This window comes from Gossypium arboreum, chromosome 1 (genome assembly GCF_025698485.1).
Source record: "Gossypium arboreum isolate Shixiya-1 chromosome 1, ASM2569848v2, whole genome shotgun sequence".
Taxonomy (NCBI): domain Eukaryota; kingdom Viridiplantae; phylum Streptophyta; class Magnoliopsida; order Malvales; family Malvaceae; genus Gossypium; species Gossypium arboreum.
The window spans coordinates 95,359,701-95,372,739 of NC_069070.1; the positions used below are offsets into that span (position 1 = coordinate 95,359,701).

A 13,039-nucleotide genomic window follows, 5' to 3' on the forward strand; every position below is an offset into this window, starting at 1 on the left:
GTCATAGCCCAAATACAAAATACAAAACAATACTAATTATCACCATAGGATCTTTAGCAGCAGAAAGATCATTATCTACTGGACCTTTTTGTTTAGCTAAACTTCTAGAATTTGCAATCAGGCCAGAATGCTCCCTGCGTGTAGGATCTACTGAAGACCAACCAGAAGGTCTGGTCTCTTCACCTGTGGAAAATCTACCATATCATCATGTTGCTCCAGATAAACCATGGGGCATTATCTAAAAATACTATGTGACTGAATATACATAAATAAAAGAAATAATCAAGTAAAAAATAAACTATTGCAATATGTGATCAGACAAAATTAGAAGCAAGAAAAATAGAACATGCTTGACTGACTATCAGCAATTGCACCTACAGTAGGTAAGTTAGAGCTAGTTCCAGCACTAGGGCCCTGGAAAACATTTAAAAATGCAACATACAATCAATAAAAACTAGTCAAAGGTGGTGCAAAGTGGATTATTACCCTTAGAGCTCTCTTCTTCAGCTTGTACATTATAGAAAATTGTTTGACCCTAGCTTTCACAATCTCACCCAACAGAACGTTGGGTGCTTTCTTGGCATTTTGTAGCCATGGATGTTCTGCATACAATAGTTGGGATTATTTTTCATGCATAGAAAATATATATCAATATAAATAAATCATGCAACATGTACAGAAGGTTACCAAGCACTTCCTGTACTGTAAGATGCTGCTTTGGATCAGGATTAAGCATTTTCTTTACAAGGTCCTTTGCATTGTCCGAAACCTTAGGCCATGGGTCCCTCTTAAAGTCAATAGCAGAGCGAATAATTTTTTGTGTCACTTGAATCAACAACATAAATTATTGCTTGTGTATTTGGGAAATAGCATCTCCAATATGCCTTGTAAAAGATGCAGATTAAAAAGAAAAGTGGAAGACGAGTGTTAGAGGGTGGTGAAGTCAATCGGCGTGTTCAACAAGCAGCAAATTGCCCGATGAAAGGACTAAAATCATCACAAAGAAAGTAAATTGGAGATGAAAAATTTCAAAAAACAAAACTCCTTCTTGAGTAAATAAATGAAAAATGATGAATCTTCTTTCATCTCACCTTATTGTCCAGCTAAAGAGCAGCCAAAAAAACCCACAAGATGTCCCCATATCAGAATTAAATAAATAGAAGAAGCAAAGTAACTTAGAGGTTGCATCTCCATTAGTTAGAAGACACACCACAATAGTTAAAGCTACTTTAACAAACCAATTGAAAACCTTATCTATTCCAAAAGTATTAAGATGTTTCCTTGAGACCACATAGCTTAAAAACAAGTACCTGATGCTTGTCTAACCACCTGCAAAAAAAAAAAACTACATTTGATTTAAACTAGAACAAAGAGTTAAATGAATGTTACAACTTTATAGAATCTCACAGCTGATAAGCAAAATGGAGCTACATGTTTAAACTCAACAACTGAAACAATTTCTCTGTAAATTCAAGCCACAAAAGTTTCTGCTGATATAATTTTATACAATTCAAACTGTAACTAAAATTCCCAAAGGCCTTGTGGCAAATGCCAAAGCAAGCAGGCCAACCAGATAACTATAGGATCAAAAATGAAATTCAATGATTGTATTTTAAGTAAAAGGATTATTGTAAATTTCAATGATTCAATAAATTAAATTGAACTCTATTTGTATAAACTACATTAGCTGCTATTTCAGATTTATTAATGTTAACTTACCTAAATCCCATACTTGAAACTTGATGTTGTTGTATTGTACAGTCTTTACATTAAACCCAATCGCTGCAAAAAAAGAGTTCAATAAAATGGCGCATCAAAGCTGTTAGTCATTTAGAAAAAACAATGAAGACCCAAAAGAAGAATGATAAAGAATAATTGAGAGAGTAGCCTACAAAGGCAAACCTACTTGGAATTGTAGAGACTACCCCACCCATCTGAAGCCGATCTGTTGGAAGATGATCAAAATAATAATTAAAAAAATGGAATATGGCCCTAACCTGAGAAGGCGAAAGCGTCAAGGGCGAAGGCATCGATAGAGCTTCAGATGTGAGCAAGGGTAAAGTTAGTGAAGAGGCAGGAAGGAAATGGGAAAAAGAAAGAAAAAAAAAAGGTTTCAGACGTGAGGAAGGGAGAAGGGTAAAGTTGAAACTGAGACTTGAGGAATGGCTATTCTATGGGTAGGGTGTTGAATGCTATTTAGTGTGTTTAGTGGGAATAGAGGAGGGATTGAAAGAGGCTGTAATAGGCATTACAACCAAACATTGGTTTGGTGGTGGGCCCATTGAATTGGGCCGTAATCTATTCCTATTACACCCAACCAAATATAATGTAATTCTTTAGCGCGTAGTATACTAAGCGTCATACTCCTATAGTGCTCTTTGTATACATAATATTGCAACTCGAACTACCACCCTGGCACAATCCTAGCTTGGTCCCTCATGGCGTACTCACTCTTAAAGCGAACCTACAGCATAAACGAACATTTGTAAGTTGACACAAACTTAGTGAGTTTTAACCCAAATTACCTTGAAGCATTTCATGTTGAATTCTTCATCTTAAAGACTTTTGATTTCCTTTCTTTCTTTGGTGGATACTTTCTTAATATTAAGCGTATACATATACTCCAACTTCCATACTTAAGCATCCTACACACAATTCACTCATTAAACAGATTCCAATTGTAACACCCCGTACCTGAGACTGTTACCGGAGTCGAACACGAGGTATTTACGGACTTATTTCATTGACTTACATGGTTCATTTTTAAATTTCCAGACAGGCTGGCTAACTGTATCACAGCCACTTTAAAAATCATATCTCGAGTTCCGAAGCTCGAAAACTTATTCCGTAAATTTTTCCTGAAACTAGACTCATATATCCATCTACAAATTTTTTTCTAGAATTTTTGAATGGGCCAATTAGTACAGTTTATTAGTTAAAGTCTCTCCTGTTTCAGGGTTCAACTGCTCTGACCTTCATGCATTACGACTTATATATCTCCCTGTACAGGGCTTCAATACTTATGCCGTTTGTTTCTAATGAAACTAGACTCAAAAAGGAATCTATAAATATATGGAATGGATTCTAATTATCTCTGGTTAATTTATAATGAATTTCCAAAGTCAGATCAGGGGATCCAGAAATCACTCTGGCCCTGTTCCACGAAAACTTAAATATCTCTTAAAATCCAACTCATATGACCATTTCGTTTCTTCCATATGATATTAGATTCATCAAGGTTCGATTACATAATTTATTCACTATTTAACTCCATTCCTACTATTTTTAGTGATTTTTCAAATTTACACCACTGCTGCTGTCAGCATCTGCCTTTAGGGTAGACTTTACCTATTACATAGTTTCCATGATTTAACTAACCCTTTAGCATATATAGCACAAAATATGATTGTGATTAACCATTCCAACGGCCAATCATTGCCAAGCATATCCACACCTCTCAATAACCATATACATACAAGATGATTATAACATTATGCTCAAAATATATATATATATAAGCCATTTTCGCATGGCTATCCAAATTTGTACAATACCGAAAGGTACATGACCAACATCAAAAAGGGTAGTCCTATACATGCCATTTCAAAGTTCAACCAAAAGTGTACCAAAAGGGGCTTTGATAGTGTGGACGACTTGACTTCGACAATCCCGAGTCCGATGGTGACGAACCAAAATCTATAAAAGAGATTCAAAGAAACGGAGTAAGCATTTAATGCTTAGTAAGTTTTGAGCCATGAAATTAGACACAACTAAAGTGTAGCATTCATATGGCTAAACGAATAATTTCATATGCACAAATTCTCAATATCATACTTACTTCACATTACCAACCCTTATATTCATACACAAAAGATCAACTTAGCCAAAGGCCAAGAGCTCATTTATCGATCGGCGAATACTATTTGTAAGGATCAACTAATTCAATGCATATCTGAAACATACCTCATCGCTGGGATTTTACGAGCGTATTAATTGAAACTATTACAGCAAGGTCGCTCATTCCCAAGACAAGTACCTTCGGGATTTAACCGGATATAGCTACTCGCTCGAATGCCTTCGGGACATAGTCCGGATATAGTAACTTCGCACCAATGCCTTCGGACTTAGCCCGGATATAGTAACTTCGCACAAATGCCTTCGGGACTTAGCCCGGATATAGTAGCTCACACAAATGCCTTCGGGACTTAGCCCGGATATAGTAGCTCACACAAATGCCTTCGGGACTTAGCCCGGAACTAGTCACTAGCGCAAATGCCTTCGGGACTTAGCCCGGTTATCATCCAAATATTCATGCACATATCAATAAATCATGACACATCTATATTTCATTTTCATAATTAGAGTTCAAACACAAGTCACGTATTAAGCAATCCTATTTTCGGCTCACTAGCCACATACAAACAGCATGGTTTAGTTTGCTTTATGACACGATCTCTATGCACATACGGCTACCCGTCATACGCATAGACTAATTAACTCAACATATAATTCAAGTAGAATCATCATATCACCGCATATTTGTTATGCTCATATGTCATGACTTAATCAAATCGTAAACTAAGTCTCGTTACTCGAAAACTTACCTCGGATGTTGTCGAACGATTTCGATGGCTATTCGACCACTTTTTCCTTCCCTTTATCTGATTTAGTTCCCCTTTGCTCTTGAGCTTAATTTAACAAATAAATTGATTTAATCATTTGAGCATCGAAAAGAGGAACTCAAGGTACTTAGCCCATATATATACATTAGACATTAAAGTCACATACATATGAAATCATGAATCAACTCAACATATTAACCCACACTCCCTTTTAGCCGATTGTCTAAGCCAAGATAAAAGCATCAATATGCTTGCCTCTAACCGAATACATGCAACACCAATCTTCTTCCTATGGCCGAATATGCATGTCTATGTTGAGGCCGATTATATGCTTAATACTTCCTACAAGTATGGTTACTTGTATTGATTATATATCATTTTGTTTCAAGTTCAAAACTCGGCTAATACGCATATATACACTGGTAATCAAATACTAACATTTTGCACTTCACCTTCTACCATTTCACATCTACTTTCTACCATGGCCGAATGCATCAAGACACCATACCATTCAATTTTGGTCATGGGTTACACAAAGAACTTAATGTCTAACTCAAAAATGCCAAAAAGAAAATCCAAGAGTCATCAATCACCATCACATGTATCATTACAAAGCTTCACACTTAGCATGCAAATGACATCAACACAAATCCACCTTAGCCGAATCTTAACTCATCTTCATGCCTCATCACCACAACATCAAACATCAACCAAGAAGACACACCCATGGCCGAATATCTTCTCCATCTCATAGCAAAGATTTAAACCATGGGCTAGGTAGAACTCAAACTAACAACTAAAAACATGCATGAATCTCATGGACAACATCAAACATACCTTAGTCTATCAAACCACCATAGCCGATTTTCTCAAGCTCTTCCCCCTTCTTCTCTTTCTTCTATTCGGCCAAGAACAACATGAGAGCTTTTTTTTTTCTTTCTCTTTTCTTTTTTTCATCATCATTTAGCTTCCCATTATTATTTTATTGCCCATACTCCTTATTTTATTTTTCCTAACATAAATCACTAACATAACATGTTTATGACATGTTTTGCCCATAACATTTTGTCCACCCTCCTTGTCATGGCCGGCCACTACTAAATTAAGGGGGAAATTGACATGCAAGTCCACCCTTTTATTACATGCACTAATAGATCCTTATAGATTAACCTATCACATTTCAAAAGTGTCACACATAAGTCTTATTAGCTGAATTCACATGCAATCGACTAAATCGAAGCTTAAAACTTTCACACATTCATATTCACATATTTTGGACAATAAATATCATATTCAAATAATTTGGTGACTCAGTTTAGCGGTCCCAAAATCGCTTTCCGACTAGGGTCACTTTAGGGCTATCACACCAAACTTCACCACCCAATACAGATCTTATGTTTTTTGGAAAACAACTACACTTCTCAAAAGGATATCCATACAGAACCTACCTTCAACGGTTTCTCACTCAGTTGGATGTTGAATACCTTCCCCAAGATGGTGTACTCATAGATACTATTCTTAGCAGATACTTATATTAACTAATCTTTTAAGATGAACTTCATACAGATCCTACATTTGCCAGATTCTCATACTAAATTAGCAACTATCAAATTACCAATCAGATCAGATCACAACTTATTTTGATGGATAAAATCTTCTAAGTCATCCCGTGAAATCCCAGACAACCATGTTACATATATGAGAATGCTCTGATTTGCCGGACAACTTTTACTTTACATAACATTTTTATATACAGCATGAAACACTCAAATTTGGCAGATACCATATAATTTATATTACTTCCTTACATAATGTAAACAAATTCAGATCTGGCAAACTCTTAGACTACTCATATTTACGAATATGCCAAATTACTTGTACTGACAGACTACTATGGTGGATTCACCTTTCAGAAATACTGTTGAGAACTTTTCAGGAAACACCTTTAAGTCATATTCAATTTCATCACAAGGCTATCCAAATAGAGATGTTTTCAAACTTACTCAAATCTCTACCACAAAGTTATCAAGTGAAGAAGTCTCTAAACTTATCCTAATTTTGCCTCAAAGGAAATTATCCAAATCTTACCTCAAGGGCATCACAGAATACGCCACACAAGTATCACAGAATACGCTAGAAAGGCTTTATAGAATATGCCACAAAGTGTTTACAGAATACGCCACAAAATCTTTACAAAATGTTATGTGTTTACTGTCTCGGTGGACTATCTCAGAGGGTGTCATGGGTTTCTCCCTCATGGTCTTGTACATATTTTCATACCATGCTCTACTTGTCTGATTTATATATTACCGGAGGCAAAACCATGAGTATTCTCATTATCATATAATGCCATGGATCTCTACCACATGGTCTTACACACATTTTCATAAAATGATCTATCAGCCCGGTTAGCAATGTACTTGCCCTACTGGAAGCATCACAAATGGTTGTGTTACTCACTTAACATGAAATGCACTTACCCAAATTCGTTCACACTTCTGACGAACTCATATTCTTTCATATATGATTTCATAAGCATATATACCACACATCATCTTAATCATGCAGCAAATCATATATATCATTTGTAATTATGCAGAACCTTTATGATAATTCACACACATACATTCACCAACTATCTGAGAAGACATCAATATCTACCATTATAAACTAACATGCAAGAGTCAGGACAAAGACTCACATGATACTCACATTTACTGTAGCTAGGAGTTCCAAATCCAATTATCCTTCCTGAACCAGCAGCAGCAATAGAAGGTTGAAACATCCATCGATTAACCCAAAAACCTTAACTTCTAGGTTAACGAAAAGGAAAAGAATGTTTAGATCTAAGAAGAACTAGAGGGTGGAATAGAAAGAAGAAAAACCATCCCTATGTTCTCTTTTTACCGTATATATATACCCAACTTCTCTTAGTAGATCTTAACAAGTGGTTATATTTACTAAAATTATACTTTGTTTTCCATACTAAAAATTTGGGGCAAGTAAAGAAAATCTGATGAAGTTGACGTTTAAAGATAGGCCAATCAAAAAGAGAGTCAAAACAGTCCAATTAACCATCAACTAATCCAATTATGAGAACTAACTATAACAGTGTTCATGCAAACCGGGCTTATTACACCTTGGCGGTGACTTGTGATAGTGTGGTCTTAAAGACACTTTGCCCCTTACAACTTTTTCATATACTTAGTAGGCACTTTATGTTCAACCAAAACTCTGATGTGTATCTTTCATTTGCTTACTCTTTCTTCAATTGAATAATACCCCTAAATGAAATCCTTGGATACTTCTACGGGCGAATACTTTATATCCTAAATTTAGTTTGCCAAAAGCTTGTAAAATGGCGGACTATGCTACCATAGTGTGCCAAAATAGGTAACCTTTTTCACCTTTTTGTTAAACCAGTCAAATTTGGGATGTGACAGTTCAATTGTTAACCAATACATAAGCACTTTGGGTTCAAGACCTTCGAAGCAAATATCACATTATAGAACATAGGCTAGACAACATTGCGCAAGCTAATAGCTCATTTGTATGGTGTTCCTTTGTATTTGAAGGAATACTATTTGGCAGGTGGGCGATGGTAAACAGTCAAATTTTGGTTAAGTGTTTTGATTTCGGATCTTGGTCCTCTTTGGAATTATAAGTACTCTTCCACAGGAATTAATCAAAATGCTTTGGTTAATGAGATGACAACTTGATATGGGAAATGAGATTGGGGGAATCTCTCTTTATGGCTTGGTTATATTATGTTGCTTCGCATATGTACCTTCGTCCCTTCGAGATTAAATGGGGGCAAAGACATGATAACTTGGAAAAGGACAGTTGGTGGTCGATTTTTAGTTTCTGATGCTTATGTTGCCATTGCAATTCAGAATTGGATGCCATTAATAGTTGTTAGAAAGTTTTTTGGAAGCTTTAATGTCCACAAAAAGTTAAGAGTTTCCTTTGGCTTCTTGTGAAGAACTGACTCTTAACTAATACGAAGAGATGTAACAAGGGAATTGCCATCAATGCCTCTTCTCACCTATGTGGGGAAGTTCAGGAGAGTTCTATTCATTCAATGAGGGGTGGCTCAGGCCTGATACACGCGTGGAAAACCTTGGTGCCTCCTTATCTTCAAGTCAATTTCTTTGCATCAAATTTGGTGGATTGAGGGATGGCTAATTTGAATATGTCCACTACCTATGTTTCTAGTAATGCCTATTGGAACACTCTCTTTGGAAATGTATGTTGGATGTTCTGGAAGAAGCATAATTCCATGGTGTTTAACGATTATGGTATTGACTCTAGCAATATACTTAGTACTTGCATTAGTTGGACTCAAGACTATAAAGACAATAGACTAAGGGGTGGTTTGAGAATCTTGAATGTTTGAAAACAGTTTGGTTGGAAACCATAACCAATTGCTTAGTACTTTCAATCCTTGCCATCACTTGGTGTTTATTGTTTTGTATTTGTACTTGAACTGCCACAAACCTTGGGTAGTAGGAAATATTGAGGATAGCAAAGTAGGTGATGGTATTGCTTGATTCATGGTGGTGTTAGCTAAAATATGTTTGTGTTGTGCGACAACTTTTTCTAAAGATTATTGCAATCATTTTTTGAATTAGAAATAAGACTTAATAGAATAGGAGACCTTTAAATTATATCTTTTGTTTGAGTTAGTATCTAAATTAGTTTTTGTTCAAATCAAGTATCTAAATTTTGAATCGCGAACCATTTTGAATCGTTATGAAATTGTCAACTATAAATTGGATAAATCGGTAAATGAACCGATTTTTACAATTTTTATGTCATTTTCTTCTAGCCCAAACTAGAAAAAACCACAACCAAATCCAATCAGCCCTAAAAAATAACACCCAGCCTTTACCCAGATTAAAACCAATATAAAAAGGAACTTAAAATAACCCTAATCTAAGCAGTGTGAAATAAAAAAAACTGAGCAATCAAAAGCTTTCTCCATACTTTTTAAAGTGATTTAGAAGAAATAAGAAGAATAAAAACAAGAAGAACGGAGAAACAATAACAATCTTTATATTTTTATATTTTAAAAGAAATGAAAAAATATGTACATAATGAAACTTTTAAATCCATCATAGATAAATAAAATGGGTGGAAAAAAAAGAAGATGAATGAATACAAAAGAAAGAATAAGAATAGATTAAGAAAAAAACCAATTTGGAGAAAAGGAAAATGAAGAAGAGTTGAAAGTTGAACTTCAAACTTTAAAAACTTGAAAGAATAAGAATTAAAGATAGAGAGAATTTTAAGTATTAAAATTGATAGTCTTTACTTGAGTTAGAAATTGAAATTTTGAAGTAAATTGATTGATATGAAAATTAAATTTCATAAGAATTGAGAAAGCTTGCACCGGAAACAAGGAATAAAAAGCATTAAGATAAAAAAAAGAATGGGATTTTAAATTTATCTAAAAAAATTATATTAGAGTGTTCTTTTTAATTTTTTAACCGGTCGAAATGGTCGAACTAAAAACCAATGGTTTGATCACAATTCTGATTCTAAAAAAATCAATGGTTTGATCACAATTCTGATTCTAAAAACATTATTGAACTGTTAACCAATACAAAAGCACTGGTTCAAGTCCTTCGAAGCAAATATCACATTATGGAACGGACAACATTGCGCAGGCTAACAGCTCTGGCGTTCCCTTGCAAGAGTTTGGGAAGATATTTGCAGAAATATTATCTGGCAGGTGGGCGACAGTCAAACAGTCGAACTTTAGTTAGATATTTCTAATGCTTACGTGGCAATTCCCTTAATAATCATGCCAGCACGATCATATTAAACTTGCCTCCTTTGCCCCAAGAGAAGCTCTGCATTGCCATACTTTTCCATTTCCATAATGGTATCCTTAGTCTTTCATTTCACCTTCTCTTTAATGACCTTATAATTCCTAAAGAGGAGTTCAGCTTGGGATGGAGCAGCCTGCATATGAATATCTTGACCTTTATCAAATGCTTCCTATGCATGAATATTGAGCTGCTTGAACTCCAATGCTTGCCCACCCATTCTATATTGATTATCACCCTGCAAGATAACAAATAAACAAGTCAGAATTCATTATTTAATCAACTTTATGGCATATAGATATGAAAGCAATTAAAGGAAAAAATTCTGCACGATACTCACTCCATACAACTCATTAGGATCAGCATCAGGAAGAGGATCTTCATGCATCGATCGAGTTTTGGGATCATAATAAGCAGAATTGACATCAAGATTCAAAAGATATTTCGCTGTGTCTTCCCAAATACACAAATTCCTAAAAGAAAAAGGCAAATATGAAATAAGAATACTTGTTTTATGTTGCAGGGAAGAAATGTACTTTAGAAACCAAAATAAGTAAAAATAATACATAAAAAATAAGATACAATTGAGGAAAGGTATAATAAATGTACCTGACAGTTCCCATGCTCCCTCCAGCAGTGGTACGAACACGTTTCGCAAGCTTAGCAAAGTCCATTTGTTTGCTCTCATCAATCTTAGCTTCATCAACCGTTCAGAGCATCATCTTCGTCACTAACCTCTCCTCCCTATCCCTCATTTTTACTATTTTTCTCCTCCAACTTTTTCAGCTGCTGTTTTTTCAGATACTTCCTTCTAGCCTCAACCCTTGCCTCATACCTTTCAATTACGCGAGCATCTGTAGATGCATCATAACCATTCCATGTATCACACTTGCCATCATAATCCTGCTCGAAAGTCTCTATCTTGTCATCGGGTGCAATGTGCATGTTCGTCCATTTTGCAAGCTTTTTACGAGGCCTCTCTATGCATGATTTTGCATCATGTGTCATGGCTCCACAGCTACAACAAACAATAAAAAGGGAATAAAAAATTATGAATTGTGGCATGATAAGAGTTTAAAGCACAAAGGACACAAACTAGCATCACCATCTAAACTAAAACTATTTAATCCCATATAACAAGTATAGAGTGCATAAGCTACAGAACGTTCAACTCGATCAATTAATAAGTATCTTCCATGATTCATGCCATTGTGTTTGAAAGAAAACATGAATTTCATTAGCCAACATAACCCAGCTATTGTCTGATGTGGCAGCAAAAAGTTCTATCATTGGAATCTATCCCTATATGGTTAGCTACAAAAATGCCTAAATGACTTCTATCTCAATATGTCAACAAATAGGCTCGTCACTTATTAGAGAGGAATGCCATTACTAGTACAACTAAACATCTATTGCATCACTTCCGAATAAATAGTTAGATACGGAACATATAAAAAAAGGAATTACAACCTTATTCTTGTTTGCTAAACAGAAAATTTCAAAGAAACGGCAAGAGGAAGTACATTAGCTTTAAGTCATATTGCACGACATTTTAACCTACAATTTTAGCTTCACATTAACCAAGAATCCATCTTATTAACCAGAATTTTAATTCCCTTTTCTACCCCCGAAATGGTTATATCAACCAGTGCGATCTAAAATCTAAAAAACCCATTAAAACACGAAACAAGGCATTCATAGACACACCAACAAGTAGGGTGCACAATAATAGAAAAAAGAAAAAGAGGTTCGCTTACTTCTCGCAGGCTCCTTTCGATATTTTTCAGCTTGAAATATCTTCGCGCCTCTATCGTACCAAGATTTGGTATAATTAGGATCGGATCTCCACTTCCGTTGATGCTTCAAACTAGGTCTTTCAGCGTTAAAATACCATGGTGCTGATGATATATACTGAGGAATATGAGGGTTAATTTCTTTTCCATCCTCGTCAAACTCAGCCGGCGCAAGCCCGCCTTTCGAGCTTCCTCTAATTCCAGCTATTTCCGGTGATCCTCCCTTGATTTAAAAGCCACTGAAATTCCAAAACAATTACAGATAAAATTTAAAAATCTCTCTTCCGGTACCGAAAGAAAACGGAAGGAAGAAATTGGGGGAAAAGGAATAGAGAACGTACCTGATGCAATAGCCATGTTGAATCAATAAAATAAAATTAGGGTTTTGAAGATGAAATTTCACAAATTGATAGAAGAATATGTAAATACGGAATCGAAGAACCCTAATGAAGTCTATTGCGTTGCGGATTTTGCTAGTTTTTCCTTTTGATGTGGGTTGATTCTGAGATTGAAGCTGTGAGATTGAAGCTGTTTGGTATCGGAGCTTTCAGGAGCAGTAACTTCACTGGTTGAACTTTCATTTATTATTTTATCATTTTATCCTTAAAGTTTTTTTATCAATCTGTTATTTTTTTTAGATTTGGCGGCCAAATTCTGCTATCTATGTTAGAGTTTCAACACCAGGTAAAGTAAGAATTTCAAATAGAGTACCAGCAGCAACGTATTATACCCGGGTAAAATATGAAAGAAAAATACTTGAAGTTCAAGCTTTTAGCTACTGTCAAGAATGGAG

The 13,039-nt window shown here is 35.3% G+C and overlaps 1 pseudogene; it reads right to left on the reverse strand.

Annotated features, from left to right (window-relative positions):
* Positions 1 to 10,143: 10,143 nt before the first annotated feature.
* On the reverse strand, positions 10,144 to 12,831 carry LOC108482146 (pre-mRNA-splicing factor SLU7-A-like; annotated as a pseudogene).
* Between the last annotated feature and the right edge of the window lie 208 nt (positions 12,832 to 13,039).